We start from the raw sequence: 15,074 nt of genomic DNA, 5'->3' as shown, positions 1-15,074 counted from the left end.
CCTTATATGTAAGCGTGACCAAACCCACTCTGAAGAGCACACTTGGCTACACACAGTTCTAATTGTGTGCTCACCTGTGAAATTTTAGCCAATGCACTGTATCTGAAATAAGCTCCTCTTTACAAAAAATGTCAGAGTATCTTTGAAAAATTAGGGCCAATCTCTATGGCTGTTCTTGCTCACATAATCCTTTCCACTCCAAAAAAAAACTTTACTGCGATACAAGACTGCACATACCATTTTCCTTCATAGCTTTTGTTTCCAGACCATTTTCCATGTCACACTGCTCCTGGGTCAGTCAGCAAAAGGACCAGATTCTGGCTCTAAGGAGCAGTTCTTCTTCCTGGCCAGAGACACCCAGGGAATCAGGTGGGAACGACCCAGACCCGTCTACTATGCTCGTGCAGCCCCAGGGGTTTGGTTCCAGTGGGTTGCATTCAGGCAGTGCACACCTTGCTAAGAAGTATTGAAACTACCAGTTTCCGTAAGTTTTTCTTCAATTGGTCTTGGGATGTGACCATGGCACTGAATGACTTCAAATCTGAAGGCCTGCCTGCCCTAGGAAATCTGTTGAGGAATGGCTCTTTGCTGGGGGTCCCATGGGCATGCCAGGGACGCTTCTGGAACTGGTCAGGAACAGCCCCTGTAGGAACCACCCCCGTACGGATCAGTCCTTGGGCTGGGAGGCCTGGCCTCCCAGGGGGTACCAGAAAGCTTGTTCTGGGGGAGGGGTGGATTTTAAAAGCTCAGAACTCTGAAATTCCCACAGTGTGGATACTTCTGTAATACAGACCCCAAGTCCAAAGAGTACAGGTGCTGGGCAACCAAAAAGCTCAAACTTTGTGAGAGGTTTTGTCCATTAAAAATAGGGGTGAGAGGGTACAGGCTGCTTTAATTCAGAGTGAGAAAGGGGAAGGGAACATGACCCTTTTTCTAAGTGGAATTTTTAGGGAAAAGGTGGCTGCAGCTTACAGAGTTTTCAAGTGCAAGGATTGTAATGCTGTTCCCAATGCCAGCTGCAGTTCTATCACGCTCCCGTGGAAAAAAAAATCAGTCACTGTGCTATCATTATTTTTAAAATATTAAATGTGGTTAACACTCAGCCCCCTGGTTTGTGTTGCAGTGACAGTTTGACATACAGCAACTTCATAGCTAAAACCAAAACCGGTACCATGTTTCAGTCCTCACATCATGTTGGGTTGGTGGCAATATTGGTGTCTTCAGAAATGAACCAGTTAGAAATTAAAAAGCAGGACACTGATGTATTATTCAAAAATTCATTAAGATGAACTTTTCTCTTCCTTTTAAGGATCCGTTAATGCTGACATTTCAAATGAAACTTCAGTTTCAGAGGAAAAAAAGCACACATGCTTTTTAAGAAAAAGTCCAACAAAATTTATGTAAAACCTTTGTGTATTAAGCATTCTCCTACCTCCTGATACAGCTGTCCCTCAAATAAAACTCCTGTTTCTCACTGTAAACAGCAAACACCATGACCACGAGCGTGCCTTCCCTCCGCCTTCTGCTCGAGAGATGTTGACACATAGAAGTGGCAAAGAGGAAGGTGCAAACAGATGAAAATCCCAGCTGAATGAGTGGGTTTTTAATCTTCTTGCACCTGTTTCCAGGAGGGGAGTGTGACAGTGATAGGGTGCAGAAAGGAATGCCACAACCTGGGCAGCAGGATGGGGGTGGAGGCAGAGGTCCCCTGGGAGTGGGGTGGGGGCGGGAGGGGCAGCAGTTTGCATCATACCACAGACCTTGCATTTGGACCAGCTGTGGTATTAAAGACAAAAATATTAATAAAGCAAGCCAAATAATTTAAGGGCAGCATTTAGGTGTGGAGTTTACGTAGGGGAAGAAATGTGTTTACCTGCACAAGGATCTAGCACAATGTGAAAGTATCAGCTTTTGAAATAATTTTGAAATCATTTCCAAAAGAGATTTTTCTGACAAAATTGTGATGACTCTGCTGCATGGATTTCATGCACAGCAGAATGCATTCCTATTTCCCGAGGTAAGTGCCTGTGCACAAAGTGGGGTGCTAAGCGGTTAAAAGGAGTGCACTGAAAATGCAAATTGTCCCGGTAGGAATTGCTGTTGGAGTTGAAGAGGACAGTGCAGCCTCTGCAGAGGGGTCTGCCCTGAAGAGCTGATGTGCTCTCAAGATGCAGAGCAGGGAGTGCAGAAGGAGTTGTCTGGAAGTCTTTTCAACACCATTTTATATATCTCCAGCAGTAAATCACTAACGTCCTCATGCTTAGCAAGCCTGAACCCACACTTCAGAAAAGAGTCTGGTTGGAGTGCAGGAAGACACCCAGGGTTTCCAGCTGCTCGTCCCCCAGCACTCCTATACATAAAAGTGACAGAGTTTGCAAAAATATTATACTTCACAATGTTTCTGGAAACTTGCAAACCTGTCCCTTTGTAGCAAGGAGCTGGATCCTGAGTCAGCTACTTTACTGCTAGGGATGGAGACTTAAGGCAGGTACGGCTTAGTTCTAGTCTAGTTACATTTACAGTCCTTCAAAATGATGCAGACCAGAAATTAATTTCAAATGTTGTTTAAAATTCCTTGTTGTTGCTATAAATCCTTGTGTTTTTTTTCCCCATTCACTCTTTTGGGTGGACTCCTAGTAAGTTTGACAGGAGCACAGGACATTTTTGATATATGGCATCAGGTCCGTTAGTTCAGAAACCCCACACAGAAGCTTGTTTTTAGAAAGAGAGAAAATAAGATTAAACAGGACAGGGAATGCTGTTATGAAGGAATGAAAATATTTTCATTACTAGAGTATTTGTATGTCAACAGCTGATAGGGAATGATGTGAGACATTCCCAGAAGGACTCCCAAAGATTTTTCCTTGTACAGTAGACCAATTAGCAGAGCCCAGATTAAATGAGCAATGTCACAATGCCTCTTGCATTAAGAAGTGTGACATTCAGGCTCTTTATCTAGTAAATATTTGCTCTTCTTCATCCTTGTGACTTTCATTACACTCCTTTCAACAGCTCTCTGTTCCCAAGTAATATAAGGGAAAATATTAGCTTGTCCAACACAGCTTTAATACATACAGATATTTTTTTTTTTTGTAGTGTATATTTTAAAATATTAAGATGTTTGGTATGCTTACAGAGCATGCACACTTTAAAAGGAGGGAGAGATTAAACTGTTAACCCAGAACTAGTAGTATTTCTAAGCTTACATTGTGAGTTAGTAAAGGAGGAAACGAGCAAATTATGTTTCATACTCTGCCCCCCAGCTCTCCTGATGCAGCCCTTGAACTGGCCCAAAAGAAATTTTTTGAGTTATAGTTGTTTCCTTATGTGGTTTGGAGAGTTGTTTGTTTGTTTGTTTTTTTCCCTAGAACAAACAACTGAATAATTAGATCAAACATAGCTGAAAAACTAGCACTATGAAAAATAAAAATATATTCCTTTGTCTTAGCTTCTAGATTCTACTGCGGAAGTGGCTGTGTTCAGGTGACAGGACTGCTTGCAGCCTCTCCCTGGTTTAGATTTTGTCCATTAGTTTGTCTGAAGAGGCTAGAAGAAATATGGCTATAGACTTAGAGAGTTAGCATTTCACTACATTTAGTTTTAAGATATTTTTCTTATTTCCATGTTTTAAAATTTGCACAACTTATTAGCTAATTGCTTCAATCTTTCTCGGATAACAGAAATAACTGCACCAGGTCATAATTCAGAATCAGATGGCTCATTTGAAAGAGTTGTCTGCATGGCACACCATGGCATTCATTGGAAAAAAGGTAGAAACAGTGGAACTGTACCCGATTATATATCAGCACCTGAAGGACTTGCATTCCACAAGGCTGTTCTCCATATCATTTCATTTCTATGTACTCATCTCCTGATATTTTCACCTCATCTTTATATTCTCCCTTAAAATTGTTTCTCTGCTAATTGCCCTTTTTACATGTGAAGCATGAGACCTCTGTTTCTCAGGTGAGAGGAACACAGAGATGAACAGTTAATTCCACTGGTGATATTTATTAATATTACTGTAGTAAGCCCCAGAATGGGGCCACGATCCTACTGTCCAGGGCATTCTGTGTACACATTGCCATCCTTCCCCTGAAAAGCTTACAATAGCATTGGAGCTGAGAATTTCAAAAGGACTTAAATGTTTTGGGGGTGGGATGAAAAGAAAAAGCAGATGAAATTGTGTCCCTCAGTTATATGTGCAACCTTGTTAATTCCTATCTACATCTCTTTATACAAATATCAGTTGGTTAAGAGCTTGTTGTTTGATAGGATCATCTGTTAGAACCAACATTTTTTTCTTTGTTTTGTATTTATTCTGTCTTCACACAAGCTCTGTGGGACCTTCTTTTGGAAATACCAGCGTTGCTTTAGGAGTAAATGTAATTCATTCTCCAAACGTTTTTTTTCAGATTTTCTTCTGAAATTTATGGATTTCTATTTCAGTATCACAAGTCCTGAGATTCTAGCTGACCCCTTTTTTGGAAGTTGAATTCTGTTTTGCTGAACCACTGGCTATGAGATTAGTGGGATGATGGGAACCTCTACCCTCTGTGAAAAGAATCATAAAACGTGTATGTTAAAAGGGAGGATTGAAATGTGTCAGAAGTCATTGATTCCCTGCATTGTCAGCTCTTCCATATAGGCATTTGCTGTTCCTTATGCTGGTCTGGGAACGCAAATTTCAATGTGTATTTCTTTTGCAGTTCTGTTGTGTGCATGCATATAAATGCATTTAGGAGAAATCATTTTTCTTCCACTATTCTTAAATTGGTTTTAGTTTGCTGTTTTTGGAGATTACCTCCCTTTAGAACAAAGCTGAATATAATACAAATAGAAAAAGCAGAAAAGTGTTACTACTCCCCTTCCCTTTCCTACTCAAAAGATCTCAGAACATGAGGGTACTTTCCCAGAACTGAGCTAAATCCCCTGAATATCGCCTGCGACAGGGGAAAGGGAGCAGGCATGTCGCAGGTTCCTAATTAAAGGACTGTTCCTCTCCATAAGGAGGGATGAGTGTGAAAATAGAGAAGTTAAATCAGCATCTAATGTTGATTATCTAATAATCAAGCTTGAGATGGGCTATTCCCACCCCTAACTATTGCTGGGGTCACTTGGAAGAGGAGCGACTGCAGGGAATACACTAAGGGTGGGGATGCACTAACAAGAATGCAATGAATAACTTGACAAAATTGTGCAGCACTTTACCCATTGCAAAGAAGCCTTCACCTCTTGCTGGAGTTTTTTGGCATCGAGAAGAGCTTATCTTCAAGTAACTTGCAGAGTGTAAGGTGAATTGCAAAAGAGGAATGCAGACAGCTTCTCATATCAGCACATTGTTTTGGTTAAGACTCTACTGGAGTTTTGTAAAATGCATTTGGGGGAGGGGAAACAAGACAAAGTCAGCATGTCCTCTGGATTTTCTTAGTTAATTGAACAAGCTTTACAAGAAATTAACATTTCTAAGTGTAGAAAACAATTGTCATGTTACTTAGTTTTCATATGACTTCAAACATTGTACCAGGCTGTCTAAATAAGAACAAGCCAACAAAACATAAGCTTTGCAGCTCTGGCTGTAAATACAAAGGTGAGGTGAAAGATCCTGCCTCATCAGCAACTGTATAGCAGGTTTATTTTTAGGTCTGTCTTGTTGGGAGTGGCTGTGGATCTTGCAGAGCTCTGAATGTTGGCAAAAGCAAAATTCTTGGTAAAATCACCATTTCCATTACTACTTCTTCTTTCTTTCTGGCTTGTCTGATAACATGCAAAACTATTAACTGCACTTTTCTGGCTTGCATATTTTAAGAACTGCCTATTCATAAGGCTAGGCATCTTGTCTACCTCTTTCCTAACTAAGTTGGTGGGACTCCTACAGGATCCCTACTCCAGAGAGCCGCCTTTTTCATGAACTGAAAATTCAAATGTATTTTCAATATTTGATTAAAACGTACTCATTTCCTTTTACCAAGAATTAAGAACAACAACAACAAAACATTAATGTGCCTGATGTGCTGGCTTTAAATGAACTGTTTCACTGTTCCAGCACTGAAAATCCCTATTGGCTTTGGGGATGCTGTCCTTTGCATTGGAGACACTGCATGTCTCCTGCCAGCATGGTGGTGCTGGTCTCTGCCCAGCATAGCTCTTCAGCAGTCACCTTAATCTTTCTTTGGCCAGGCTTGCCACCATTCTCTGTTGATCTCTTCTTCCTATTGCTTTGCTCTTGTCACTTCTCTCTGTTCTGTGATTTTTCTTTACCACCTTTTGACCACTGAGAAGTTCAGTGCTTGCATTTCCTCAAATGTTTTTTACTTTACACTCTTAAAGGCCTTTATACTTTGTGGTTTTGCAGTTTCTTCTCCAAGAAGTAGGACCATATAGCACTTCTCAGGTAACTGAAGCAAGCCAAGCAAAGCCTCTGATTTAAAAATAATTTAAAGATGAGTTAAAATATAGGGCTTTGGTGATAAATCCCACACTTGAGGGTCCCAACCAGTCAGTGGGAGAGTTCAGTGTTCTGTGCACTTACCTGGTTCCTCAGAGAAGGGAGTGGATTGGGGAGGTTTCACTTTTTTCTTAAAGAATTGAGATTCTGGATAAGAAAACAAGTGTCAACATTGCTGGGGAAGGGGCTGTAGGTATTTGCACTGGTTCTATGGTGTAGAAATCACTGAGCACTTCCGTAAATGCTTGAATAAGGGGTGCCATGATCATAGAAGTTCTTCCTTCCTCAGAAGGATCCCACCTATCTGCCCTTTATCCATGGAGATGATCACAGGTGCTTTGTCTCGATCTTTATTCTCTTCTCTCGCGTGTTCATACTGAAACAGGCTCTCAGGCTCGCAGTGAAATGAGTTTTCTCATCTACTGTGGTCCAGTGCCTTTAATGAAACTATTTGAATGAGTAAGGGATAGTGTGTGGGGTATGAGTCACCCTGGAACTGCATGTTCCCTCCAGGACAACCTTCGGGAGGAGGGGGCGGGCAACATCTGCAAGGATACTGGGGAGAAGGTTACTGCAGGCAGGCCTGGTTATTTGAGCACGGATGGAAAGACAGGGAGACAAACTCTGAGCTCTGCAGACTGGCAGTTCCTAAGCAGGTACATAGATGATTATATCTGAGTAATACCAAGGACCATTGCAGTTGTTAACAAGATGAGATTTGCAAATTCCTTGTCAGCAAATGCCTTCAGGAAGTGTACAGCAGGAAATAAAGAAAGGAGTCCCTGTCTTGTAATCTACAGCCATTTCTGTGGTGTCTGAAGACCTTTCTTTTACCCCGTGCAGTTGAGAGATATTTTCTTAGTGTCAGTGTTGCTTTTGGACTACTACACTTGTCTCATTCTGAAATAACAGGAAAATAGATCTCAGTGTCATGTTGTAGGAACGTATTTAATGTGCAGGTTGCATCTATAGCTGTGAAATTCAGGGAGCTGCTAAGACTAAAAAATGTAAGTAAATATATAAATAAAATATACAAATATTAGACATTTTTCATATAGGCATTATTCTAGGATGACAGTACAGTGGAATGGTCAGCAACGAAGTAAAAACTTTTTTCCTACTAGCTGTTTTTAATATCATTCCATATATACAAATGCATAACCCCATTCTCTCCCATCATGGATTTTTTCCTCCTGAAAATAGATTGTTTGCTAGTGAACCTCTCTTTTATGTACTGTAAGCAATGTAAATCTGTGCAGTTTACCAAGGAGCAATTAAAACGCAACTGAACGGAAGGAACATTGGGCTGAAGCAACGTTTGGTTACTCTGTGGAAAAGAGTAGATGTTTCTGATGCACGTTTAGAGCAACTCCTGCATAAATCTCATGTGATCTGACACACCCCTGTGGCAGCTGGTGATGCTGGATTAAGCTCCCTATCTTTTCTTTTTCTTATCAAAAATTATTTTTTGTGTGTGAGAGAATTAACAGAAATTGCACAGTATGCCTGCCTCTACCTTCAGAATGAAAAAGGTTTCGCTTCCCTTTAGTTTGAGCTGTTAGCCAAAAAGGAAGTTATCTAGTGGCTGACTTTTTTAATGTCTTTTCAACCCTGTACTAAACTCTCTGATAGTCATAGTTTGCTAATAAAAATTATAATAATAATAATAATAATAATAACCTTCTGATTGAACTTCAGTTCTTCACTACAGACTGATCTTGGAGGGTCTCTAGACAGGACTAGATAGGTTGTCTTAATGCCATTAACAGCAAATAATTAGGGGGAGTTAACTAGCAATAGATAGAAAAGCTCCAGGACTGGCAAGCACTTTGCTCAATCTTTTTCTGTTTTCCCCACTTCTTTGTCCCTGATTTTCCCTTTTCTTTCATTTGATGGATCTAGTTAAGTGAGGCTGTTAATTGGCTGTTTTCATAAATTTGGTCCTGACTAAACAAATCCTCTCATCCAGGGCTAAATGAGAGCTCTGTGCAGACAAAAGTAAGAGTGCACCAGTCCCCCTCTGCTTCCCCATAACCACCTTTCCTAACTGCCCTGGCCAGTAGTACGTCTACTCCAGAAAGCTGCCCTTTTCCCATGGACTATAAGCACTTGGCTATTTTGCAAAAATCGACATTTCTAGAGTTTATCGCCAGTTGGTACAGTGACAAAAACGAGGCACAACTTAATGCCCAATGCTTCTCAATTTCAGTTACAATTTTGACTTGTGTACATTTTCCTCATGCCTTTAACAGACAGCAGCTGTGACTTTTGTTCTGACCACCACTCTGTACATCTCTGCTGCCTTCCAGTGTGCCTGTGGGCTGCCCACCATGTCCTCAGCTCCTGAGGGGCCAGGGCAGCGTGCAGCCCTGCTTTGGTGAATTCCAGCAGAGCCATGTTCAGGTTGGTATACGGCAGCACCCTTGGCAGAGGAACACCGCACAGCACCTGAATTCTGACAGAGCTGCTTTCCAAATGAAGAGAGTGGTTTGCTGTCATGAAAGTCCTGAGGTAGCCAAGAAAGATAATGGACACAGAGAATGTGGTAATGAACAGTGAGAATTTGGTCAGCATAATAGTGGCAGTTCTTTCCAATTCAACTCCTTTGACAAGGGGAAATATTCTAAAACCCCAAAGATCTAACAGTGCTACTCTTATCAGATCACTTCAGCATCCCTCTTGCAAATCTATTTTCTTCCTCATCCTCTGAATAACCTGACTTAGAACAGCTGGTTGTGGAACAAGTCCATCTTACAGATGCTGCAACTCAGATTATATTTTATTAAGCTGAAATGGGAGACACAGCAAACTCTCCTAGGGAGTTCAGAAGTTTCCACCCTCCTAGTAATTGCATACTGTACAGGAAATGGAGGTTACAAAAAAAATAATAATAATACAGAAAGTCATTCAGGGTATCTTCTAATAGAGTCATTACCTTGAAATAAGTTCTCATCTTGGAAATTCTCTGAAATGAGAGAATCAGGAGAGCCTCCGGCAGTTCTTGGTATTTGTCAATAAGAGTGGAGGAGGATGGTGGCTGGTTCTGGTCTCCAGTGCTGCCTCTATTAGACTTTTGCCCCTGTGGAGACTTGGCGTTGCGTGCCCATGTTTAAAGCTAAACTCTCTAGGCCTCTGCCTGCTCAAATTCCTTCACGGATGTATTGCTTTCTTCTGTTATCACTACTTTCCCCTGTAGACACCTTCTTTTGAAAAGTGCAATATTCACTATTCCTACAAAGTCAAACTGAAAGTATTTCGTATTGTTAATCCTCCATACAAACAGACGAGCATTATAAACGTGCTGCTTTCATCTCACTAGAGTGATGTAAGATAAAAACTCAGCACTCGCCTGAAACCAGAGATTTCAGGTCACTCTTGAACATACCAAATCTTTCTCGCTCTGGGAGTACAGCTGTGCTAGATGCTTCAGTCCAGCCACCTGGACTCAAACTAAATCTTAAAGGGAGAGCAACTTTTTTCTCCTCCTCCCTCTGTCTCCAACAGCTATGTAAAATTTTAAAAAGCAACAACAACAAAACAACTCTCAAAAGTACTGGCTCTTGAGAATAAAGTCGTTTTGGCAGTTGCAGATCAAGACAACCACTATAAAAGGGATGCTCTATACTCATTTTATACTTTGGGAAGTAACCCTCCAGAAACTTTACCAGAAACTTTACCGTAATGGAAGTGTTTCGTCCACACTAATGCCAGACTGATCAGTTTCCTTTCTTGAGTGGGGAACGAGAATTATCTGGGAAACGCAATGGTTCTTTTTTTTCCTTCAGTGTCAGTGAGTCATAAACAGGTATAAGGCTGAGGATCAGAAGGCCTGTACCATATTCTCATTTCTTCTAACTGCCTGTAGTCTACGTCAAATGCACTATATTAGCTTCATGTACATTAAAGAAAGTATCACATAACCTCCCCAAATGAAGGAAATAACAGATTGCAATTCATTGATGAGGTACTTTAAGCACAGGTTTAATTTAACCTGTAGAGATGCATAAGGAGGCTCCCCAAGAGCTGATAAACATGTTTTGCCCACTGGACTATACTGAAATTTCTTCGTGCTTCTGTGGGAAATTAAATTTCTTATGTAGCAGGGATACCAAGACTTCATCAAGTGCTTCATGACCTGTCAGTGGAAAAAAAGGTTTTATGGATGCCAATTTTTAATTTGATCTATCTTACAGAATAACTGCAGGACTGAAAGTATTCCATTAACATACCCATATTTGGGTTTTAAACTATTACAAAAATATTAGAGCATCGTGGAAAGCTGTAAATTGTGACATTAACTTGATTGTACTTCCTTGTGGGGCTCCATTAGAATAATAAACTAGTTAGTGTGAGTGCAGATGCTATGTGAAATATTTTCTGCAGGTCTGTCTACGTGGTATGCCAGCCCAAACTGGTCCATGATAGTCTTATGTATTATGTGTTGTTCAATTTTCATGAATTAACCAACATAGAGTACTGGAGGGATTACACTACTATAAAGTACAGTTATGATAACTCATGCAGAATTAGTGTCTAGAAGGTTGTTCAGGACCACTTAATTCATGCAGGATTTAAGGCATTTTTAGTATATAATAATGTGGATTTCAGATTAATATCCTGAAATGTCCTCAGGTTGACATATATTTCTGATTTAACAATGTCACTAAAAGTAATATGGATCAATAATTATGTGAATAATTCTCAGCACTTATTCTATTTCTTTGCTTCTGAAAATCTATCTGTAGTTGCCAGTACTATCACTGACATAATGTGGAGGAGAACTTGTTCTTATATAAGTAGTATTACAAGAATTCAGATCTGTATTCGTAAGGTTATTTTTTTTTCGTCAAAAATGATATTTGGAGATTGGTTGCATGACGAAACATGTCAAACAGGAAATAAAGTGGATAACTATGTCTGATTTACCTACCTAAGCTAGATAAATGGGAAATGCAGAAATAAACAGGTTCAGAGCTGATAAATGCAAATTCATGTGCAATGGCAGGGGAAAAGAAATTGTTTAAAAGGCACTAGGTTGACTTGGTTTATATTTTTGGATTTGAAGAAATTGTGAAGAAGTGTAAACCAGTATTTATATAAAAGATGATAAACTCAGATTTGAATTTCTGTGCTTCAAGAAGATAACTTGTGCATTTCTATTTTCAGACTTGAAGCAAGATGCATAATAAATCATATTTACAGTATGCATGTGTACATTATATTTTCACCTTTACTTTTAATAAATTTAATTTTAATTGTCAGGTAAATATCATTAAAAAAGTATAGCCTGCAGTTATGTTCAATTTCTCTGAGTACATTCTTTTCTTGCTGCTGTTTTAAGTGTAAATAGTCAATAAATGTTAAAGGAGATTTGTATCATGACTTTAGTGAAGGCTTCCTGTCAATAAGTACAAACTGCCTTATTTAAGTACTTGGAGCTTTTGTGCTCCTTTGACGTGCAGCCAACAACTGAATTCCAAGGGACTTCACCCTGGCCCTTCTGTCCTCTTTGAGTGCTGCATATGGCTAATATAACATTAAGTTGAAGTTAAGTCATAGGATACTACCAGAACAGTGCATTCGGTCGTGTATCTGACAGAAATTCAGCAAGGGAGACAGATTTTTTGCATCTATATAATGAATCAAACCTGATGGGGACAGAAACAAGGTTCTGGGGGAATGGATTTTCATTTATTGCACTGCTATCTTTGGTGTACTTAAAAGCACATTACAGTAAAAATGCAAAAACATTGTTTGTGGGCTAGGACCTCCTGATTCTTGTGTCAACCAGATGTTTGCTGGCCCTGTCTGTTTAGACTGAGCGTGTCAGTTTGGCACGTGTGGAGGAGAGGAAATGGTTGACATCAGTGAAAATGTTGCCTATAGTGGTCTGCTCACTATCTCTTCCATCTGAGGCTGCTTACCCTTTTAGAAAAGCTAATGTGATCCTATGGCTTGTTCTGAGAGACTGATCTGGAAAAGGCCCAAGCTGTGTGAGGAGGAGTCCTTTTCTGCCTCCTAAGCCAGCGGAAGACTACAGGCTCTGTAGACCATGACCCTTAGATCATGGCCCCTAGATATTCCCTTGTCCCTCGCATTCATACAGGATGCTCTCACTGATGGATGATTTACAGTACAGAGGGTGTTGCAAGCAGAGGAAGAGTGGTGACTAAGTTCACTGTCTCACAGGAAGTCCACAACCCTACATAGTGCTTTGTGGAGGGACAGCATGATCATTTCCTCTGTTGGGCCAAGGCATGCAAAGATGTGACTGGAGCTGCTTCTGATGGTACATGCCAGACTAGTTGGATGTCACCAGATTTCAGTGTGTCTTCGCCTACTTCCTGGGAGAAGATTGGTTATGCTGTACCTATATTTGCTAGAGATGTAGGTACACCATTATATCCAACCTTCTGGGACACTTTCACCCTTAGAGACATCCCTTCCATTGTAAGAGCCTCAGGAGCAGAGGAGGATATTTTCTAACAGCCAGGCAGTACAGAAAAGCAGTTCACTGAAATTAAATTCAGGAAGATTGAGCTGTACTGGAAGGTAAGGCATAGGTTACTGCATGATTCCTGGGAAGTGCTAATGTTCAGATGAACAAAGAGATTAGAGGGTAGCAAGGAGGTGACTCAGGCTAGATACACAGGGCAAGTTATGCTGCAAACAGCTTGTACAGAAAGATTAAGATCTGAAAAGTGAATGAGGTAGGAAAGAACTGAACTTAGAAGCTACTGAAGTCTTAACAGTCCTAGTCTAGAACCTGGAGCAGCTGGACAAACAGACTGACAAGGGGTCAGGGAAGAATGGCACTGGCCAAGAATCTAAGACTTACCTTGCTTACCTTCTCCATGGTGCTCAGTTTTATGTGATTCCTGTTGTGTCAGCTCAATGGTTGCTGCCTGACAAGTCCTGGTCTATTTTGTGATTTTATTTGTGAAAGAAGTTCCATGCCTTTGATCGTTCCTTCTGCTCTTGTTTATGCCCTTTCTGAGATGGGGCTAAGCAACATGGTATATTCAATATATGGGTGAACTATGGATTTGTATAATGACATAATGTTTTCTGCTATGTTCCTGACTCTTTTCCTAAGTCTTTTCCTAAGCATTCATAATATTCTGCTTGTTTTTTTGGCTGTTGCTGGTCCTTAAGTTGGTATTTTCACAGAACCACCTACAGTAATTTCAGAATACCTCTCTGACATGGTAATACCCAGAGTCCATCACTGCACATATAAAGTTAGGACTCGTGTGTGCCACTTCACACCTGTAAAATCTTGAGTTTCATTTGCTATGCTATCACACAGTATAATATTTTCCTGCGTCTGTGTCTGGCTTTTGTTTTTACTACATCAAAAACCGGGTATCACAAGGAAATCTCATCTCACTCTTTTTGGGGCAGGACAAGCAGGGAATATGAATAAGATTTGTGTTTGTTGACTCCTGAAAACAGATCTTAGATCAATTCTTTAGTATTATTTCTAACAATTTTCTGGTAATGTCAGATTCACAGGTTTGCACAAACATCTGTTTGCACTGTAGATGCTGTCATAAGAATTCATTTAGCATTCTGCTTTGTTCTTGACACAGGACTCACAGACTGAGACTAATGGTTTCGTTAGGAATATTTGGAGCCCCATGCTGTTCACGGCTCAGCAATAAGTAGAGAATTGCTACTGTTGTGTTATATTCTGACCACTTGCCCTATGAAACTGGGGGGACAGGTGTTTTATTCATATGTTGAATACAATAAAACTTTGAAATGTTGTAACTAAAAATATAGGGTGAGATTCAATAGAGGTCCTTAGAAACTGTGTGAGAAGTCATATTGCTTATATGTGGACTTACATGTATTTGTAACTGGAAAAATAATACGTTGAAAAAGACCTCACAAAAATCAAACCACATAATCCCATGTGAACCAACGACTGATTTTCATTTCATGTGCTTAAATTTTGTGTGTGTGTGTGTTTGTATTTTTTTTTTTTTTTGGCGTGGTCAATTAAAAGAAATCCCAACAAATTATTAGCATCTTTTGTTACCACTCAGTTTGTAGTTCTTCCCTTTTTCTTCCTTTTCCCCCCATCCAAGCATAATCCACACCTCCTTGAAACAACTTGCCTTGATCCTTTCTTAGGTTCTGACAGAGGTGGAAAAACCCAAATGACGCTATGAATTCCCCATCCTCTAAATACCAGGTGCCTCCTGAAGGGCTGCTGTGCAGCAGATAGCTGCCCTCGCATCCAGGGAGAAGGCAGCTGCTGACTACTGGCATGTGTGCGTCCCAGGAGCGGTGCCAAAGCGGGTCTCCTTACCACAGAAGCAGCCTCAGAGGCACTAGGTGGCTGCACAGCACGGCGCGGCTGGCAGGCAGGATGAGGTGGTTCGCCTCAGAAAGCATCTGGGGAGCTGGTGGTCCAACCACTGATTATGAGGTGCGCGTGGGAGTGAGTAGCCACTGAGTAAGTGCTACTAATGTGTGGTTTTGGTACGGCTCCATTGTGTTGGCTTACTTTCCAAAGCCAGTTCTTTAAATTCATTAAGCTGTTTGAATATAATTTCTTTTATTTGTACAATGATGCTGCCTTCTCTGAGTGAAACAATGATATAATTAATGTATATCA

General features: G+C 40.5%; 1 long non-coding RNA gene across 3 annotated transcripts in view; it reads left to right on the top strand.

Moving 5' to 3' along the window:
- LOC106019814 (uncharacterized) overlaps positions 1 to 15,074 on the top strand; it is a 60,979-nt gene that overhangs the window by 33,081 nt on the left and 12,824 nt on the right. Inside the window, exon 3 of one of the 3 annotated variants that reach the window (XR_002406057.4) lies at positions 14,649 to 14,885. The exons of 1 other annotated variant lie outside the window; for it this stretch is intronic. This is a non-coding gene — a long non-coding RNA (uncharacterized lncRNA). Of the gene's footprint in view, positions 1 to 8,700; positions 11,644 to 14,648; positions 14,886 to 15,074 lie in introns of those variants that run through there. One more of the 3 variants, XR_011811411.1, reaches the window with a different exon arrangement.

The sequence above is a fragment of the Anas platyrhynchos genome, chromosome 9, assembly GCF_047663525.1.
Source record: "Anas platyrhynchos isolate ZD024472 breed Pekin duck chromosome 9, IASCAAS_PekinDuck_T2T, whole genome shotgun sequence".
Taxonomy (NCBI): Eukaryota; Metazoa; Chordata; class Aves; order Anseriformes; family Anatidae; genus Anas; species Anas platyrhynchos.
Note: the sequence above shows the minus strand (reverse complement) of the source record. Positions and strands in the feature narration are given on the sequence as shown.